Here is a 21,310-nt window from a genome sequence, read left to right on the forward strand (position 1 = left end):
TAATGTTGGTGTTCTATTATACAAAGCACACCAATTATAAACCACTGTGGCAAAGTGCATACTACTACGTCAATGCATTTGTTACTTGAGTTTCAGGTTTCAAGCGTTATACTTAAACTGATATTATGGAATACTTTCAAATTCGACGAGTACCAGATCAACACAACAGTGGAGAGACAACTTACAGAAAGAATTGTTAATAATGAATAGCAGTTGAATTGTATTTTTTTCTGGCTGAAATCGCGATTTTCGATTAATATAAATTGGTGTCGTGTTTAAAACGAAGATATAAAAAGCCGTAGAAAAACATAAACACTGAACTCCTCGAATAGGCAACTCTTCTCCATTAGAGAAGACTGTTGTTATCTTTTCTCGGTAACTGTGGGCAGCATCAGGCTCTTCCTCGTGACCGTTATATTCTCGGTAACTCTGGGCAGCATCAAGCTCCCCTGGTGACCGTTTTGAAGCTTATTTGCTTTTCATCGATGTGTAGACATATGGAACGCCTTCAAAGATAGTTATTAGGCCAAATAACTCATTCGGAATAGACACTTATTCTGCCATAATGATGTATCGAAATCTATTGATTTCAGAAAAGGTGTCCTATATATATTTTTTATCATATATCTATTACTTTTTTTCACAAATTTGACATTTTTAAATTTTTATTTGTATTTTTATTTTAATTAATATATTAATTAAATATAAAATTCAGTTTCATTATAAAAATAACATTACTGCAGAGAAAAAGTATAAGATAGAAACTGCAATGTAACATGCGAAACTATATGTATTACTTTCAATGAGAGACAAGTTTTAGATATACGGAGTTTGGTAGAGAACTTTTTTTTTTTTTTTTTTTTTTAATGAAAACCCGAAACACGAAATGTGCCAAAACCTGTAGCACTTAGTACCGTGTATGGGTTGAAGGAGATGGGGAGGGAGGGGACGCTTAAACTTTGCTCTTTCGATAAACATAGGTTTCACCACTTCAAGCATCCAATAAGTAAATGGGTATTATTGCACCGGTTGATGAGAGTCATATACTATCTAGTGTTAGTATTATATTATTAGTGTTAGTTGTGGTATTAGTTAATATTAGTATTGGTGCTAGTAGTACCTTGCATGGTTTGAAGAAGATCCAGAAACTAAACATGGGTTTCACGACCTCAAGCCTCCAACAAGCAAAGTGGTGGTATTGCATCAGTTGGTGAGAGTCATCTACCATCTGGTGTTAGTATTAGTACTAGTAAATATTAGTATTACATTATAGTATTGTATTGTATTATTTTATACTAGCATTAGTACTAGTTAGTTAGTATTAGTACTAGTAACGTGCATGGGTTGAAGGTAAAGGTGTGGGGGGAAGTAACCAGAAACTGCTTTAGAGACTTAAAAACGGGTTTCACCACTTCAATGAAAAAAAGTTTATGCAAACTGTTAAAAATTCAAACAGTTATAGCTCCGTAACCGTTTAGAATCGGACATATGTTTTTATGAAAAATTTTCGCCGTTTTTAAGTTGATTTTGGTTTTTTATAGCGCAAGGGCGACTAAGGCCTGTTTTTAGTCCTGGATGATAAATCTATCCTGAAAGTACAGCCAACATGCTAGTAAATACCCTGAATTTGGCGCCTCTGTAGCCAGGTGGGCAGGAGCAGCAGTGCGTAGCACACGCTTCTTGATTACACCGGGGTTCGAGCATGTCACAACCAAATACGGAGGATGCGGAAAGGTCAGGGAATGACCACCGCATATCCCCAAGCAATATAGCCTTAGTTGCTAATGCTCCTAAAAACCAAAACAACAACAACAACAACCCTAAATTTACCTGCAGAAGTGTCTGTTCGCGGACTGCTTTGCATGTTGTAGGACTTGAAAAATCAGAAATAACTCAAGGGGGTACTTACTGCCTCCTCTCAAGTTTAGCTAACTGCAGCCCCGATAAAAGAGGACTTTAGAAATTCCTTCAATCATCGACAGAAATCTAAAGGCTTTCTCCAAACGGTGATGTATCTTTTCGACCACGCTCTCAGGGAGGCCAATTTTAAGGGAACAGTTAGTCAGCATGGCATAGTCCTCAAGAGGATATATGGCACCCTTTTTGTCCGGTGGCGGGACAAAACAAATTGAATCGCTGCGTGGTTGGGTTAATGGTCATACTTATATAAGCTGATTGGCGAAACTATCATACCATACCGCCACTATGGGAGAAGCTTCACGGCTATTTTGGTATGGTTATTAAAGATCATGTGTGGGCTAGTCAGGTAACAGATGTTTCGTTAGGCACATTATAGCCATAGCAGCTTATGTGCCATTAAAACTCCATAACAACAACAACAACAACAACAAGATGTTTCGTCACTATGTTGCCATGGCAAGGGTTAACTAAATGACTTTTATATAGCACTACAGAGAATTTTACCATACCTTTTGATATGACAGGTACGGTAAAGTTTTCTTGTTACTGACAGTATATTTGGAAATTTACCACCCATATAGGGTAAACTTCCAATTATTTTTCTTTAATCCATTTTAAGTAAACTAATGTTATTCAATAACATTAAGTTTCATAAACAGTAAATTAAAAACTAACTCCTATTCTAGACCTAACCTTATTAAGGTGAGGTTACCTAATATAGGATAATTAGAAGTTATTTTTTAATGAACATTTTGGAAACGTAATAGTGCATACACTTCGCTATGAAGTAAAGTAGATACCATAAGGATTTGCCGTTGTTACTTAACCTTATTAAGGTAACATAACTATATTAGATACAGTTAGGTTACCCAAAATAAGAAAATTAATGGTTAGCTCTTAAACAAGAATTTTATTAGGAAACGTAAGGTTAGATGTAGTTAATTTATCCAAAATGGTTTAAAAATCTTAGAAGTTGTTACTCAAAGTTTAATTTACGGTGGATATTAGTAATGACAACTTGATCGACAACAGCTATCAGTCACAATCAATATAAACCAATAAGAGACGAATATCATACAGTGAGATTATCAAGCGATTGACCTATCATATGAATGTTACGGGAAAGTTCTCTGTAGGGTTTTAAAAAAAGTCGTTTAGGGCTGAATAAAAATTTAGGGCTAAAAGTCTCAGATCGCGGAAATTTACTAGACATACAAATTAGTACATCGAATCTAGTCTTGCCATTCCCGAAGTTAATTACATGGCATCATTTTATTTATATCTCATATCCCTTTCTTTTCCTCTGGAATGGGCCCCAGATGATCCTGGCCCACCTTTTGGCATCACTAGGTGGGTCAGAGTCTCTTTTGAGACATTACTTGCCGTACTGGAACTGGCCCACCTTCCCGTGGTGTGGACGAGTATCCAGAATCATCTGTCCAGGTGACTGATGCTTCTGGGTAGACAAGTGGCCAGAACATAACAACAGAACACACACACAAACCTACACTAACACATTTCTGGCCCATTTACAGTTGATTCTGCTCTTCACAAAGACACAAAAAAGGGAAAATGAGGTGATTGTCTGTCTGTATAAGGCAATGGTCAGGTCAGGTCACGCCTTGAGTACTGCGCACAGGTCTGGAGGCCTCATTTTAGGAACGATGTAGACTTGCTTGAGCTTATACAGAGAAGATTAGTGAGGAGAATGAGGAGATCCTCTTACCAAGAGAGGCTTAAGTTCTGCAAATTGCAGTGGCTGGAGACTAGGCACCTGCGCGGTGATTTGATTGAGGTGTTTAAAGCGTTGAATGGGTTCAGCACGCTGAATTCTGATGAAATTCTTCCACTTGTTCAGATTACGAACCTAAGGAGGCATAAATTCAAATTAAGGAAAGACAGCTGTAGAATAGATGTGCGGAAATTTGCCTTTAGCCAGCGGGTGGTTAATTGCTGGAACAAAAGTCCATCTGTCGTTGTGGAAGTTGATAGGTTAAATAAATTTAAGGAGGAACTGGACAAACATTTAGAAGGAATGGTTGTGTGAAATATATATATATTTTTTGGCCGATGCTACATAAGCTCATACGTTTGCTTTCTTGCATCACATGCCACGATTACTGTTACTATCACTAGGTGGAGTTGAACAGACGTTCTAGGTGCCGACCTATACATATACACATCTCATATGTGAATGCCTTCACAACGAGTTGCCTGTTCCTTATACTTGTAACGCTTCCCCAATAGAGAAAATTGTTGTTACTTATTTTCACTGGATACCACCACCCAGACGGCCATTTTAGGGCCAGATAGCTCTGAAATGGCCTTGATCTGTGGGTGGGTAGTTGCCTGGTGGTATAACGACTGACAATCCAGTTGTGAAATTATCTAGTTATGAAGGCATTCACAATATAAGATATAAGTAAAATGTCATGCAATTAACTTCGGTTGACTTACTATGTATAGACTTTATGCAATACACTTGTATGTCTAAAAGTCGTTTAGCCATTTCCGTATTAAATAAAGATGTTTTGTTGTTGTCGTTGTTAATATTGTATATTCTGTACGGCTATCTTTCTGTCATGAAAAGCAAATGTAAATAAAATTGGAAAGTTTGACTTGAAGTAGACTGTTTTTTTTTTTTTTTTAATATTATTTATTTCCTTTCTACTTTGCAAAATTCTTGACCCACTCAATCAGCCAGAATGTCGGTGTGTAAAGATTTTGTATGATTAATTAGTTATCATAATTTTCTTAAACAGTAAATATTAAGGTGTAATTTTGCAAATTTTTACAGTTCTAGAAATTGTCGGCTTTTCTGAGTGGCCACCAGCTATGCAAGTCCCGATACATTTTTAACTGCTCTTGGAAACATCCCATAAATAGTTTCAGACATCGATGAGTGATCATGGCAAAGTTTCTTCAACCTGTCAGCAATAGCATTTGTTTTCTGCTTCATGTGAGTCATCAAAAAATTCGAGGAGCGAATTTCCTCTGTATCTATTAAAAGCTTCAGTTATGTCTTAAAGCAGTGTTTCTTTAGAAGTTTTTCTTCCTTTCTGTATTTTGTTTTCAGCCTGCGTTCAAGATGACGACAGCAGTTTAAGTGGATTGGCTGCCGAGTACATGAAAGCTTTGAGTTTGGATTATCTCTTCCGTACGTACCTCATTATGTACATGCAGTGGACTGTGTCACACTTATGCCCGTATTGCATTTCCTTCTGACTTAGTCGTTTGGATACGTGCCAAAAACGTTACCTGTCATGTAAGGACTTCGTTGCTCTTTTCCAAAATACTCATCAGCCATATGACATCATGTCAGCACCCCGGAAATATAATTCACAGCGAAATTTTATTTTGTACAACGATTTCTCTGAAGATTAGACTCATCGTATTTATCCACTCATTGAAAGAATCAAGGTCACATCTATATTTACTTATGATCTTAACCATTGTAATTACTTGTATATAAAAAAATTAAAATTTCCACCACAAACTATATGCAGGAAGTTACTATTTAGTTCGCATTAAATGAACAAGCTCAGGCCCCGAGCACTTAGCAAAAGGCACATTGGATTCCCCATTGCAATGAGAATTTAATCTCAATCCATTTAGTCTAAAATCCTTAAACAGATGCTGTAAATTGCAATATCTTTCGAACTGAGGATTTACAAATGAGCACTATCCCCTTTTGCTACCTCTGAATACACGAGGATGTCCCATGTGAAAGGCCAAAAATTGTAAGATTAATGCACTTATATTTTAACAGTTCGACTGCTTAGAAAAGAATTTGAATAGGGCAGCATTTGCACATCATGTACGGAATCCCAACTAAAAGTAAACAAATGGCCAAGCTATAGCAGGAATTTATTTCGTTAAGGCAGTTATTAACAAACAGTGTCCCTCGGCATATTGGGTGCCGCAACCTTTTTCAAGTGTGCCTCAAGGTTATGAAAAATTCGATTGAGTTCAATGGTAATCACTATTCCGATGTGCCGTTAATATTCGTCTTTTAACTTAAAGTGTGACTTGAGTGACAAAAGATTGGGAACAACTGCGTTAAGATTTTAATCTGAATAGCGATAATCTCGGAATCCTTCAGTTTCTATATAAGAAAGAACTTTTCAATAGACCTATGGCTCCAATGATAGTTTCCTTAGTAGAAAAGAAGCTTTTCCAAACTTATTAAGCAGAAACTTCAGATGATCAATCTCCTCTCAGTTGTGCTGAGATGCTCAGTTATACTTATCATTTATTAATCTACCTTGAATTCTTTAAATCTTTTCATATTTATGTATATATACAAGTTGGAGTATGTGCATATTAATCAGAACATTTAGAGTGACTTAGCAACTTCGCTTTGGAAGCACTACTCAAACACTATAGAGATATATTGTAGTAAAAAATATCAGAAAGTTTTCCATTAATTAGTAGTTATCGTAAAAATTTTAATATTTTTATTAATAATAAATAACAACAGAATTCTGCAAGTGTGTTTAACAAAGTAACGTAGTAACTTTATCCCCTTTTGAAAGCAAATAAATGATAGATGCTGAAATTGCAACTTTCACAAAACGGGAATTAAAAAATCGAAAATTATTTTAATTGTCAAATTCCATAACTTTACAGAATAAACTATAGAAAGTGGAAAAAATTATTAACAAAATTATATATATTTGCTATTTATTACGTTACGACTTCAGGTAATTAATAATCGGAAATATCAGACACGAATAAAACTTTGAAACGAAAGGCGTAGAATTTTGCTTTTATTTGCTATCCTTGTTAAAGTTTCTTTTCTTTTCGTTTTTTTATTTTTTATTTGGGCAAGCCATAAATCTTCTGTAGGGTGTTAATCTTTGTAAATAAAGGTTATAACTCTTTCCTCGGAAAATCTTTCTGTACAAGTAGTAGGCGGCATATGAGGAACGCAGTGCTTCAAAGTTTCTAAATTTGTAGCACCAGAAGGCGCCAGGAATGCATCACAAAATGAGGTGACTTGACACACGTGGAGTGCACAGCTCCATTTTCTCTGAAACAGGACACAGATGCTTTAGCAGCTATTCTTAGTAGTACTTTCGGACACTTTTGTGATATTATCATTACTATGCTGTAACATGAAATTATAATAAATAGTGAGACTAGAGCGAAAGAAAGGTTTATGAATAAAATAAAGCAAAACATTTGGTCGACCGATTTAAATGATCACGCGGCCATGAGAAACGTGTGTTCTGAAGCGAAAACTGTGTCATATTACAAGTGACTGTAAATGCGATATTAATAAATAGCAGTTGGCATTATTTACTGGCCCGGAATTTATCATAAATTTTCTAAAAATAGGAAACGGTGCTGTTGACTAATACTGTGCAGTACACAACTTTTTTTTTTTTTTTTTTTTAGCAAATTAGTGTTGCTTCTTTATTTTCCTTATTTTTTTGTGAAACAAGTGCTAAGGCAAGCGCAAAATTATACCGAGGTAAAAGGCAGTGTAGAGGAAGCAATGTTGAATCCAGGGGGGTGAGTTTCATCCCCGATGGAATAAAACACCCCCCCCCCGGTGAAAAACAGTAATTTTTATTTTAATATTCGGTTAAAAGACCGTAGACGTTGAAATTTTTGGCACATTTTTTGTTTATTTTTAATTGAAATTTTATTCTTACTGCACTCTTTAGGGGCCATATTATCAGTTTACACAATGTTGTAATTATAAAACACTAATTCAATAAATTTATGTCAAAAATCACAACACGAAAAATCACATCAACTAAGTGTGGTACACGGCGAAAATAAATCGCAAAAATTCAAAAGACACGAAATTATCAAAATAATTAAATCGGCAATATTTCTGACTGCACTAATTGTAACTAAAAGCCGCTATTTCAAGTGTCCACATTTTCGTTTTATGGTTTTCAGGTTCCCTTTATTTTCACACAAACCATCTCTTGATAATGTTTTGCACAAACGGTCTACTTGCGACTAATTCTTTGTTTGCATATTGCTAACAAGATCACAGGCCACAAATAGGTTCGCCTGAATTGGTTCTTGACAGATGCTATTGTAATTATAAAGTGTCCTGCGGCTTTCAGGGAAAGGCTAAATGTCTGGGCAGAGAGGGGAGTCTATTGCAGCCACTAATTCAATCGTCAGCAGTTTCGCCTTATTGTTTTCACATTCCCTTTATTTATTTATTTTTTTTCACAGCAAGAGTCTACTTGTGGCTATTCACCCTTTGTATACCACAAACAAGACGGTTTGGTCGCAGCTTATAAACAATACATTTTATAATCTTAAGATTGCAAGACTGCATGAAGATAAGCTTAGAGGGCCCGAATGAGTTATTGGAAAAATTAATAAATGAAGTGATTGATACACACGCAAAGAAAAAGCAAAGAAGAATAAGATTATTACAATACAGTACTTGCATGTTTGATTATAATTTGTATATATATATATATTTTTTTTTTTTTTTTTTGTGAATTTTAATCGTTGATTTTCATATTAAACTGTGATTATTATCAGTAATGTGGTTTTTGTGAACTATTAGTAATTAGATGTTAAATAATAAGTATTTCCTTTTGTTTTCTCATATTCTTATTATAACATTCATAAATATGTATAAATATGCATAATCTATATATTTATATTTATGCATAAATATACAGATTTGTTTGTAACATATACATATATTGTAAATATTAAATAATAATAAAAATATACACATATACTACATGTATCCCCCAAAGTTTACATCTTCCCCCCCCCCCCCCCCCCCCCAGTGTAAACGCTCTGGATTCCACACTGAGAGGGAGGATTATAGGTATAGCTATTTACAATCAGCCTGTGCACTTGAAGGCTTCTAAAAAAAGCATGAGGTGGACACTTTACATGAAATTTGGATGATTACACCATGTAACAACATTTCAAAATGATTCTGTTTACCTACACTTCATGGCATTTCTTTATGAATTTGAGTATGTTGATTTTGAATATTTTGTCCTGAAATTAAATAAAAGTAAATATGCAATAGTACATCTCAAACGAAGAACCAGATATAATTACTCATTACAGCTTCATCCCACCTTCCTTGTTACCTCTTCTCCATTGACTGTATGCCCTGGTGGTGTCTTTTCCCCTACTCTTCACTAACATTGCCAAGATTTTCTCTGAAGAAATCCAGATGAGAGTATAAATAATGGAACTTGATTGGCATTGTGCATCACAGTTTCCTATAATTTTCAATCAACTTGCCAACATGTTCTTTGTAATTTTCACTCTTAATATTACCAAGCAGGAGATTCACTACAAGGTGAAATGATTGCTGGGCATTTCACTCAGCATCAGTCACTTTGTTTTCCAGTTCTTACAAAGCTAACATCTGCTTAATTTGTAGACTAATAAATATACCTTTCCCTTTTTGCATCTACCAAGTTTTGAAACAGATATTATGTGCTTGAAGGCCTCACCTTGAGGATCCAATGCTTTAACAAATTGTTTTATATCCCAATTTGATATGGAATGGATGAAGCATAACTTTGTTTCTTAAACCCAAGGGAGTGTTTGCAACATTGTATGAAGCCAGCTGTAACTCAATCTGGCAGATTATTCTCCTTTCTGTAGTGCTGATCTACTTCCCTGTTATAACAGTCAGAGAAAGCAAGGGAAATTAGCAAAACCACCTTACAAACCCAGAAAGAACTCCAGCACCATGCTATCTCCACAGGTTGCTACATCCGTACTCACATGAATTTAGTTATGCACTTGGCTTACTTCGCCCTTTTATTATAATAATTCTGAACATCATACACACACCTAAACTGTGATAGGAATCCAATTTTTGCTGTCAACTCAGTAACAATGTCTTCTCCTTATCATGGTAACTTGTGAAGGAATTCACAATATGAGACTTAACTTAAATGATGCCGTTCTTGCAAATTTAGAGTTTTTGCTGTGTACTAATATGATGCATTCACACTAACCTGTACATTTATATTTTCTTAAAAACTGTTAATTACTCAACTAAACACTTATTACTCAACCAATAAAAATTCTTTGTAATATGTAATACCACTTTCTATTTTATAGATGTAAAAAAAGAGAAGAAAGCCAACTATGTGAGTATAAAAAATTTTTTTCAAGAAATATTCAAATCTGGTTAAATAAATTTATGCTCCTTAAATAAGTGACTTAAATATTTCATTGTGCTAATCTGTTGTAACTTACTCTTACAGATATCTGCTGCTACCCTCACTAGATAATTTATATTACTCCTGTGCAAGAAAAATCAAATGTTCTACTAAATACTGATGTGTTCTTGGCTGCTTATATATGCTTACAGATTTCTGTGGCAATTCATTTACAATTTCTTGTTTGTTAAAACAAATAAGAAACTGGGCTAGAACATTCAAGCCGCATCGCCAAATGATTCTGAATACTGTATGATATGAATGCCAATGAGATGATTGATTCTTTAGAGTTTATGCCAAGGTGGCTCAGGTCTTGAGATATATGTCTGTAAATTTCTGCTATTCTACGGTCAGCTTTTCTGTTTTGTGGGTTGGGAAAATCACCGTTTCTGGCATGGTAGAAAAAGCTATGCGATTCTCATCTGATACAGACACAATGTCACAAAAAAAAAAAAATACAACTTCCTACCATCTTGTTAGGAAGTATTTTTTCAACTTTGGCCAGTAAGCAACAGGTATTAAATCCAGTCCTTTCCCACATAGTGTGACAGAGAGCTTACGTTATTTAGAGGGTGAGTGGCAATATCAATGCTGATTGCATCCTTCCTCTTGCTCAGACTATACACAAGGTGGGCATAAATTCAAATTGAGGATGGTTGCAGGATAGATGTGTGGAAAGTTGCCTTTAGCCAGTCGGTTGCTGATTGTTGAAATAAACTTCCATCTGGTGTTGTGGAAATGAGTAGCTTGAATAAATTCTATGAAGAACTAGACAAAATGTCAATTTTTTTTGGCTGATACTGTATAAGCTTGCTTTCTTATATTATTTGCTACTACTAATACCAATACAAAATAGTAGTCATGTTGGTATGGTCATGCACAACATCAAAATGTATCAAAATTAGTTCAATGGCTGAGAAAATGCAGTCAGTGCAAAATGTATGGCAGCTCAAAGCTGCTTAATGTTATTTCAACACACGTGGACTACAGTAGCATAGCATAGTATCTGGCACATGCGAGTGCACATTCTGAGAGAGATGCTGTAATTAATAAGATGAGGTTGGACCAAGCAGGTTTGGTTATCCTTGCCATATCTTTGATGCAATTCATCCAGGCTATTTCCTCTTCTTGGGTTGATAAATTTATAGCCACAGTATATTGGCTGCTGGAAGCTGGTGTCTCGTAGTGTCCTGCCAAGATATCACGCAATTACCATATTTTCAATGTGTGCAATGTCTGGACATAAAGTTCCAGTACATTATTACATGTTTGATTTCATTATCTTTTTTATGCAGAGGATTAATCTACTATGTGAGATGCTCAGACTGTGGAGTGGGCATTAAAGCTACAAGGTAACATAACAGAATATATTCATTTGGTCAGTTTCCTGTTTTTGCTAGTTTTTTTTAAGAGATAAAGGTCATGCAACCCTCACCAGACACTAGTGCATGTCAGGTGAGACTTGCATGAGGGTAGCACATTTACACATAGGCTGTGCCCAAAAAAGGGAAATACACAAAATTTTGTAGCAAGAAGGGCCCCAAAATTCCACAGTACTCTAGGGCACAACTGAACTATGAGACACTGCTACAGAAGAGACATTCATAGAAGACCCAAGTATCATATATCTGAACATGAAAAGTTCAGTTTGGATGGAAAACTTTACTTGAGATTACTGATTGAGCTCATAACTTTCAGTTACAATCATTGAGGTCTATACATCTTTACCTCCACTCTGAATATAAATCACGTGGGGAAGTACTTTCATTTACCTTGAAACAGAGAAAGTTCTGCAGTATAATTACTAGCACAATACCAATTAAGATTTGGGTATTCATTGATTGCAATCCCAAGCCCAAATAATTAAATTTTTTTATTTAATGTTTTGATCTTTACCTGTATTTATTTTATATTTTGATGCTATATGCTAAATCTGGCTGATTGTGTTTTATGAATTTTCATTGTCTTAAGTTTTTTTATCATGAATTTTTCCTTAAATTAATCTATTATACTGCATTAGTCTTTTCATTTAATTTTGCATATTTTAAACCAATTTTTTGATTATTCTAATTGTCATTTGCTATCTATTATCACTATTATAACTTTTATTAGTGTTTGCACTATAATCCATTAACTAGGGTTTCCTACAGGTGATGTGATAAGCACTCTATCACATCACCATTGTCAACAGGTGACAGACACACCTGCAGGGTACCAAGAATCTAGTACAATGAAGCTGCAGACCCATTGTAGGCCAGCTTAGAAGTGTTATGGTATGCAAGTTATCTGTAAGCCAGTGGGTTTACTGATTACTGCAGACTTTTACTGCATTGAGTTTTCTGGAATTTGTGCTGCAACTAAGGTCATAAGATGTCTGTAAATTTTGTGTCTTCTATGGTCAGTTTGTTCTGGATGATGAAAAACAAGTTTCTGGGAGAAAAACCATATAACCCTTACCCAAGACAGACTGTCGTGGCCATAAATTCAATTTAATCCAGTGAAAGGAATCAAATTCCCCATCTTTTCCATATGGTATGAGAGAAGGCAGCAATGCTACTTTTGTGTCTCTGGGCATATCAATCCACAACCAAGAAATTGAAGTATGCTGTCCAGCCTGTGTGGCTGTATTACTGAAAAAAATGTTACCATAATCTTGTGCAACTTGTAAAGCAAATGGAGGTCATAAAAAATGCACTAAGCAGTATGTATTTCTAAATGGTTCACAGTGTGTATTCAGTACATCCTGAGAAACCAAGCATAATTTGAATCTCTAACTAGATTCTTTAAATTAGTATTAAGAAAAAGTGGCTCACAGGTCAGAGTTAACAGTGAACGTCATCTAGTGGTTATGAAAGTTGCTGAATATACTTTTCAAATGGTGACCATGCACTTAAAATTTAACATTATATAAAACACCATTTAAAAAATGTTATGCAATCACAAAATAAGTAAGTTAAAAATCAAGTAAAGAAGCTATTATATTTAAATGCAGGTTTGATGCATTTATAAAAAAAAAAAAATCAATCTGAAGGAATCTCTATCTTTCAAGTCCAATGGTGCCTTCATAACCTCAATGGTTCAATCCTTTTTAATTTCAGTACAGTATTTAATTTCGTACTGTTTAGTCTCATTTGCACAGCCTCTCCCACTGTGAAGGTCTTTCAGTTAAAGATCAAAGCAAAGTACATGTTCATCAGTTGGGTTATCTAAGACTTTTCCATACCCATTACATAAAGATCAGATAGAGATTTTTCTTTTGTATTTGTACATACAAAAAACCCCTTATCCATGTCCTTTGCTTTCTTAGCCAGTAATTTCTCTCATACTTAGTCTTTGCCAGCCTAACCTTTTCAGTGGTACTGTTACAAATCAATTTGTAACTATTATAGACTTTGGTGCTTTGTGTTGCTCTGTAACTTTCCCATGGCATCTTTTTCTACTCTTATCAGACTATTCATCTATTTCGGCACTCTCCTCATGCCATTTTTTTTTTTAATGAAAACACAAAATGCAAAAACCTATAGTATTTAATATCATGTACGGGTTGAAGACTGAGGAGACTATATTTTCTTAATGGTGTATATCAGAGGTTCTTTGGAAACCTCTAATATATGCCAAAGTGTAGTAGCATACCCTCTCAAATAACATGCAATCACTCTCAAAAAAATAAGTGCCATGCCACAGGGACACTTAGTTTTTTTGAGGCTGTACATGTTTTTACAAAAATTTTTTTTTCATTTTTAATAAAATACAGACAAACCATTCCAGTAGTCCAGGTATGAAGCTATTTCAGTATATTCAAGAATATATGTATGGAAGCACATATTAATTTTTCAAAGTATATACATATAGGTAAATTTTATGACAGTTTATTTTGCTGCACTTGTCCTGGAAGGGGAAGGTGAAATATGTTAGGGGGAAAAGCTATAAAAGTTTGGGAACCTTGGATATACAGCAGGCCCTTGTTTAAAAAAAAGCTTCACTTTACACTGATTCGCTATAATGCTGTCATAAATTACTATAATGCTCTTTTACCAGTGTACAGATTGCATTTTTGTTATATTTAACGAAAACGTTTCATTTGATGGAGTTGATAGCTCGAAAATGAATAGCAAAACAGCATTAAAATGTTTCCCACGCTGACTTAAGAAATTTTCCCACACTCAGTGAAATTTTCTTGCATGCTAATTTAATTGCAATACAGTGACTTGTTATGTAGTTCCAAGATCAACGTTTTAAAAAATGATCAAGTATATTGCTTGTATATTTGCGTTATATGCATTTATCCGAAGTCTAGTCATCATTCAGTACAGTATTAGACATTGTGCGTAACAGACAGTTTACTCGAACATTGTATCATAATTAATGCAGCCAACGCAGTTACATTTTCGAAGAGTTAATAATGGCAGATAAGAATTAAAAAAGCAACATCTGGACACGTTACGAAAACTAAGACTGAATTTGAAAATTAAATTAGACGTTTTGAAGCGAATCGATTCTGGTCAACAACAAGCAGATGTCTGCCATAATTTAGGACTCGCAAGTTTAACTGTAAGAACAATTATTTAATTTTAGCAGCAGGAAAGACAGCTGTTCCACTGCAAGCAACTAGGGCTAGGCCAGCTATTAGGATTGAAATGGAGACATTTAAACTAATTTTATTGAACATAATATCCAAATGCAGAATTAAGTTAAGTTAAATATTATTAAAAAAAAAGAGAGAGAGAGATTAGCCTATATGATGATCTGAAGAAAACTCACCTAAAAAAATGTGTAACCATTTAAAACTAGTAAGGGCTGGTTGAATAGATTTAAAATCCAGGGAGAGGCTGCAAGTGCAGATCAAGGAGCTGAAACTTTCAAAAAAGAACTTGTTTTATTGAAGAGGGTTATTATGTGTTATACTTCTCAACAAGTTTTAACATAGATGAAGCAGGACTTTTGTGAAAATGAATGCCTAAAAGAAGTTTCATATTGAAAGAAGAAAAAAACATGGCAGGTTTCAAAGCAGCGAAGGATCGGTTGACTTTATTGTTGGGTGGTAACACTGCAGAGGATTTAAAATTTAAACCCCTTTTAGTTTACCAGGAAGAGGGCCAAAGTACAACCCAAAATAGACACATTTTTCATGATTAAATTCATCAATTAAATTAAATCAATTTAGATCAATTAAATTCATGATTTTAATTGGAATTTTAAGTTTAATTTTGATACATAAGTAGTTACCACATAATTATATATGCACGTAATGCAGAATATTTTATATGCACAAATATTTGAATATTAAATATTTTGACCAACATTTGTGCATCTTTTCACTACCGTTTATTATTGATTAGGAAATATCCTATGGCACTGACTGCAACTCACAGATACATATGTTACCTTATGGAAATGTGGCGCTCACTTAGCATGGATTCACTTAGCGTTCTGTTTTTCCGGAAATTATCAGCATTAAGCAGAGGTCACCTGCATATGCACTTATGGTTTCATCTGTTGGGTGCACTTCATGCACTTATGACTTCATCATTGACTGTTGCTTTAAAAATATTCTATAATTCTAATGCATTCACCTTCCCTCTGCTATTTGCAGAGGGAAGGTAAATGTTGTATGTGGTACATAGTGTTGTATGTAGTACTGTCATTCTCCCCTTCACTGAAATTAAGACCCAGGCCTTTACCTTAAACAAATGCAACCTTTCTTCATCTTCTAAGGACTGTGTGATCACTTCTAGAATATTCTTACCCATAGTGTTTTCTCTAACATTCTGATACAAATAATCTAGTTTATTTAAAAATTTTGTCCTTTCACCACATCCAGTAAAACCTGAAACAGCAGTAATAATGATGATTTGAGTTTTCAATGAATAATGGATTTGCCTTCTTCATGATGTTATTCACAATTAAAAGTGATATCATTTTTATCACCGACCACTCATCTGAGTCAATGTTCTGGGAAGAAAACTGATGCAGATGAATCAATCCAAATGCAATTGGTTGACCAAGCTTGTCCTGCCCTGCCACTACAGGAAAACCTCAATGCCTTATGTGTTTATGTATCAGTGTAATGTAATGATTTAATTATATATGTAGTTGTATTTGTATGCATACATGTATGTAAATATATATTTTTAAATCCCTGGCACCACCATATATTTTATATTGCAATTAAATATTCTGTTTTAGTCATTTTAATTACTCATAGATAATGATGCCATAAGTGAGCAGATACCAAAGTCTGCTGCCAGAGGAGGAAACCCAATTTCCCAGATAGAAAAATAATGCAGTTTTTTTTTTTTTATATTAAACTAAATGGAAGTTCAAGCAAGCAATAATTTGGCTGAAATATAATGAAAAGTCAGTAACAAGGTGGGGGGGGGGGAAAAGGAAACTCACTTATTTTTATAATCAACTAAAACTTTTATACACTTATCCCACTGCTTCAATTGTCCACCTTCTGCATAAAAAAAAAAATAATAATAAAACAGTGGGTACATACCAGTGACATATATCATTTTCAGCTTCCACATAGAAATAGAACAGTAGTTTTACCATTTTAAAACCTAGTTCATGCATCAATGCCTTAAGCACCCTGTTTTACACCTAATAAAAAAGGCTATGCTTTCAGCAGAAAAGGTAATGGTGCTGTGACTTTTATGGGACTGTCATGACATTTTTCATCTGCATTTGCAAAAGCCAGGAGGTACAATAAATACTGTATCATACTGCACATGTCTGAAAGACCTAGTGCCTCAATTCATAGAAAACAGTCTAATCAACAAATGGAATACTGCTGTTTTTGAAAGTGCAAGGAGCATGTTTAACCTTAGAGACTATTAATGAGTTGGAGACTCCTTGTTCATTCTGCCTGCAATCCTGACCTAACACCTAGCAATTTCCATTTGTTTGTTCCATTTAAACATGGAGGCAAAGGTTTCCTAATAATGTGAAGTTTGAAAACTATATACATTACAGCTACGTGAACAACTGACATCTTTTTATACAGGTTTCAGAATGCTGAAAAATAAATGCTGTATTCAGGTCAGTTTCCTTTTTTACTCCCCCCCACTGACTTCATAAAAACAAAATATCAATTAAACAGCAAAAGTGCTTATGTCTATTGCAGTGAGGCAGTGGATCAGTTATCTAGATACCAACCACTGCTTAAACGAGATCTTGTGTCTTTAAATTCATTATACTGAAATATAGTGAATTTCATTTGCAGATCATTGTGGAGGTGAAAGTGTTTTGGGGAGATGAAATGAAACCAAGAAAACTTAAACTTCTGCAGTGTAATGGATGAAGCAATAATAACAGAAAAAGAAAAAATATATATAAGAAAAGCTTAAAGAGGTACCCTTCACAAATCAGTTCAATTTGGGGTAAAAAAAAAAAACAAAAAAACTTCCATTTTCCAGTTAAACACAAAAGCCTGTAAATATCTAATAATAAAAATACTTTGAAAATTGATGTAAGTTTATTTTGGCTCTAACCTATTTTTTTTTTAAATTGGTTAAGGCTCAAAATAAACTTAAGAGTGTGCTTTTTAATGATTTTTTTTTTGCTCTTCTCTTACAGCATCACTTCTGAGAGGATGCCATGGTAAAGAGCTGAAGTGGGACATAATCATACATCATGTATCCAATATAATCCTAAATGCTAAAAAGAAAAAAAAAAAGTGCTATTTCCCATTCTATGCCACCCACAATGTTCCTGTAGTCAACTGTACATATAGATTATAACTGTATATATATGGATTTTAAGAAATTATTCAAAAAAAAATGTAAGATGAATCACTATTCCAGAATACCTCATAATCTAATTCTTTGCCTTTTGTCACCCTGCCTTCACAAAATGGTTTCCCTCATAATCATTTTGGGATTCTGGTCTGTTTCTTTCAATTTTATATAATTATATTTACTTTTTAAACTAATTAATATATATTTTTAAAATAACAAAATTGATGATTAATATGAAAAACATACTTATAAAACACCATCTCCAATAAATTTGTTTAAAACAGGGAAAATCTATTTTGAAAAATGTTACAGCCAGAATTCTAAAATTTACATACAACTTGACACTTGATTGAGCATCTTGTGCAGATTGTGTGTGCATCAAGATCCCACATAACATGTGGATTACCAATTTTTTCTTCATTACCTGCATTAATGTTATGTAAAAATTTCAAAGTTTAGTTTACTTTATTCCTCTTGTGTTCATTTTGATTTAAATGTACGTTGTCATGTAGTCTAAATATATTAAATATTAGTATGTGTATTTTAAGAGTTGTGTAATACTAAGTACAGCATATGTCTACTGGCAAGTACAACATAAAAATCTGTACTTATTCTATGTACTGTAATTAGAATCTCTTATTTCACTTCCACTTTTGTATTTAAAGAGAGAAAAAAAAAAATTTGGTGGTAATTAATAAAATTTTACTTCTAATGTGATTGCAATTAGTAAAATACACCCCCTTCAAACTTCTTGTTACACATTACATATGTGATCAAAGAACTGGAAGGCACAACCAAATATAAAAGTACTGACCACAGAGGATCTTTCTAAAGAATAAATATTATATAAACACTTTTAAAAAAACAATAACACTTGTTGATTTCAAATTTCACAATCACCATTTCCAGTAAATTTTAATAGTGCTCAATTCACACAGATATTTCATAACATGTGAAATATAAGGATTTCAAAGCAATGCAAAAATTTATATAAATGTGCCTGATTATGAATGGTCACAGAGCTATGGCTATTTGAATTTTTTTTGAATTTCTTGTCATAATTGGGCTGAAATTTTTGGATTTGTGTTTAAAATTGGACTAGATATTACTCTTTAGATTTTAAGATATTCTGCCTAATCAACTGATTTTTTTTTATCAGTGCAAAAGTTTTCCGTCCCTAGTTAGCCTAAAAATATCATTGCTGCACTTCTAAAAGAAATGACAACCAATTTGATTTGAAGAACAAATCAGCTAGAATAATGATTGTATGCAATGTTCACTCTTCAGTACACATGTGTTTTCATCATGTCTCTGTATGCTATGACCATTGTGTTATAATATTTTTTTGTTCTTAAAATAAAATGGTTTACACTCTTTTTAGAAGTACACTGACAATGTTTCTAGAATAAACCAAGAATGGAAAACAACTCTCCCAATTAGAAAAAAAAAAAAACATCTGATTAGGTAAAATTTTAATTTAGGAACATGAAGACTAAATGGGAATACTTATTCCAAATTTAAAAATTTTATCCCAATTATGACAAAAAAGGTTCAGATGACAAATAGCCTAAATCTAAAAATGAGTGGAATAGACCTTGGCGCTTTTTAACATGTTAACTGATCATAACACACATATGTGCATCATGGGGTTTTTAATTCACATGGAAGGAAAACCATCTGACTTGAGAACAAATTTCTTTCAAGTTGACAGAATAAAAAGTGCATTTTTTTTTTTTTTTTTGTCAAGCAACATTTGCCTGCAGCTGACTAATTCAGCCATGGTTAAAAGATGGCTGAAAAATGTCTCTGCCCTCCATAAAAAGCAAACAGCAAGTGTTAATTGAAACACCCTGTATATTATGTCTGATATAACTAAGTGCTAAATATAGTTAAAATGACAAGATATTTGAAAAAAAAAGTTAAACACTTGAAATTGAACTTATAATAAATCAAGTTCTAACTAAAAATAAAGGAGCATATTTTGCAATTTTTTTCATGGGGTCAGTAATGGAAACTATTTTGGTATTCTGAAATGTCTGCTCGAAATAAAAATACCCACCAGATTCCCTAACAACATTGTAAATTGGTTTGGAATGGACAATAAATGCAAGCATTAAGAGTCTAAATGAGTGGGACTAATAATAGAATGATACAAAAGAAAAACTATATATTTGATTTTGATAATATCATCTTGTTCAAGATGGTAGACAAAATAAAAACATCCCTGTCAAGGTATCCTATTTCCTTGCCTTTTCTGTAATTTGAATAACTCATTAAAAAGTACTGATTATAATTAGAGCTCATGACTTCTATTTAGTGTCTTATTAATCCAATATTTAAAAGTTCTTGCTATTTTTAGTATTAGATCATGCTATAATGTAAACACAAAAGTTATTATATATGGATGCACACAGACAAATGCAGTGATCTTATAAGCTAGCTTTTTATTTTTGGAAAGTAGGTAAAATAATGATCTAAAGCAGTGCTTTACAGCCTTTTTTTGAATTAAGAGAATGAAATTCCATTGCCCAAAATGGAATGTCTTACCCATTTCAACAATTTGGAAAAAAGTAAGAACTTCGTGAAACACTATATAAAGTATTCAGTGCTGGTAGGAAATCATATTTACATAAACTATTTCATTCATTCACTTCCAGCATAAAAAAAAAAAATCCTTTGCCATGCCTTCATCGGCAAAATAAATAATTTTCAGAAATGAAATTTTGATTACTTCAGGAGAATTTGTTTTAGTAGAGATATATCAAATATATTTTCTTTTTATTTGGAAGTGCATAAAAATATTGAAATCCAGGTAATTGCTAAATATTTGATATTTGGTGGAACATTTTGTGTAACAGCTGGACAATGCTTGTGGAATACTGGTTGAAAAACACTAATCAAATGTCTTTTGTTTAATTATTTCAATAAGGTGCCATTCTAAAATTTGTAACACATGCACAGTACAGCACACACATTGTGTATACTTATTCTTGTAAAATACTGTCAATTTTTTTTTTTTTTTTTTTTTAATATACAGATCTTTTTATTTTAAAGTTTATTAATGACACACTAGGTACTAATTAGGGTGAATGCTTACCCCACTTGAAAAGTTGCTAGCTACTGCTTTGGTACCATTAGAAACCATTTCAAACATTCACTAATCCCAGTATTTGGGCGGCAAATGTTATACATTTGTATATTATAGTTTACTATGATAGTATTAGCAATGGGTAAAACTTATATAGCTTATGGATTTAAATTTTACATAAAATATTTGAAAATATTCACAATATGGTGATCTAGTTTGCATCCTGTATCCAAATAGAAATGGAAATCAATTTTTCAAAACTATTTATTGTATGAAATGCTTCCTATGTTGATATTAACCAATATTAACCAAGCCTAGGCTCCATAAAAAAAAATGATATTTATTGGAATTGGAACTCGCTTGGTGAATTCAGTGAAATA

At 33.4% G+C, this 21,310-nt stretch overlaps 1 long non-coding RNA gene across 2 annotated transcripts in view; it reads left to right on the plus strand.

Annotated features, from left to right (window-relative positions):
* Positions 1-18,559, plus strand: part of LOC150086079 (uncharacterized) — a 37,007-nt gene extending 18,448 nt beyond the window's left edge. Inside the window, exons 2-4 of one of the 2 annotated variants that reach the window (XR_016546989.1) lie at positions 4,718-4,879; positions 10,003-10,031; positions 17,682-18,559. This is a non-coding gene — a long non-coding RNA (uncharacterized LOC150086079). The remainder of the gene's footprint in view (positions 1-4,717; positions 4,880-10,002; positions 10,032-17,681) is intronic. The other variant, XR_016546990.1, reaches the window with a different exon arrangement.
* The last annotated feature ends 2,751 nt before the right edge of the window (positions 18,560-21,310 follow it).

The sequence above is a fragment of the Mastigoproctus giganteus genome, chromosome 5 (genome assembly GCF_048544385.1).
Source record: "Mastigoproctus giganteus isolate SK-2022 chromosome 5, ASM4854438v1, whole genome shotgun sequence".
In the NCBI taxonomy this organism is placed as follows: Eukaryota; Metazoa; Arthropoda; class Arachnida; order Uropygi; family Thelyphonidae; genus Mastigoproctus; species Mastigoproctus giganteus.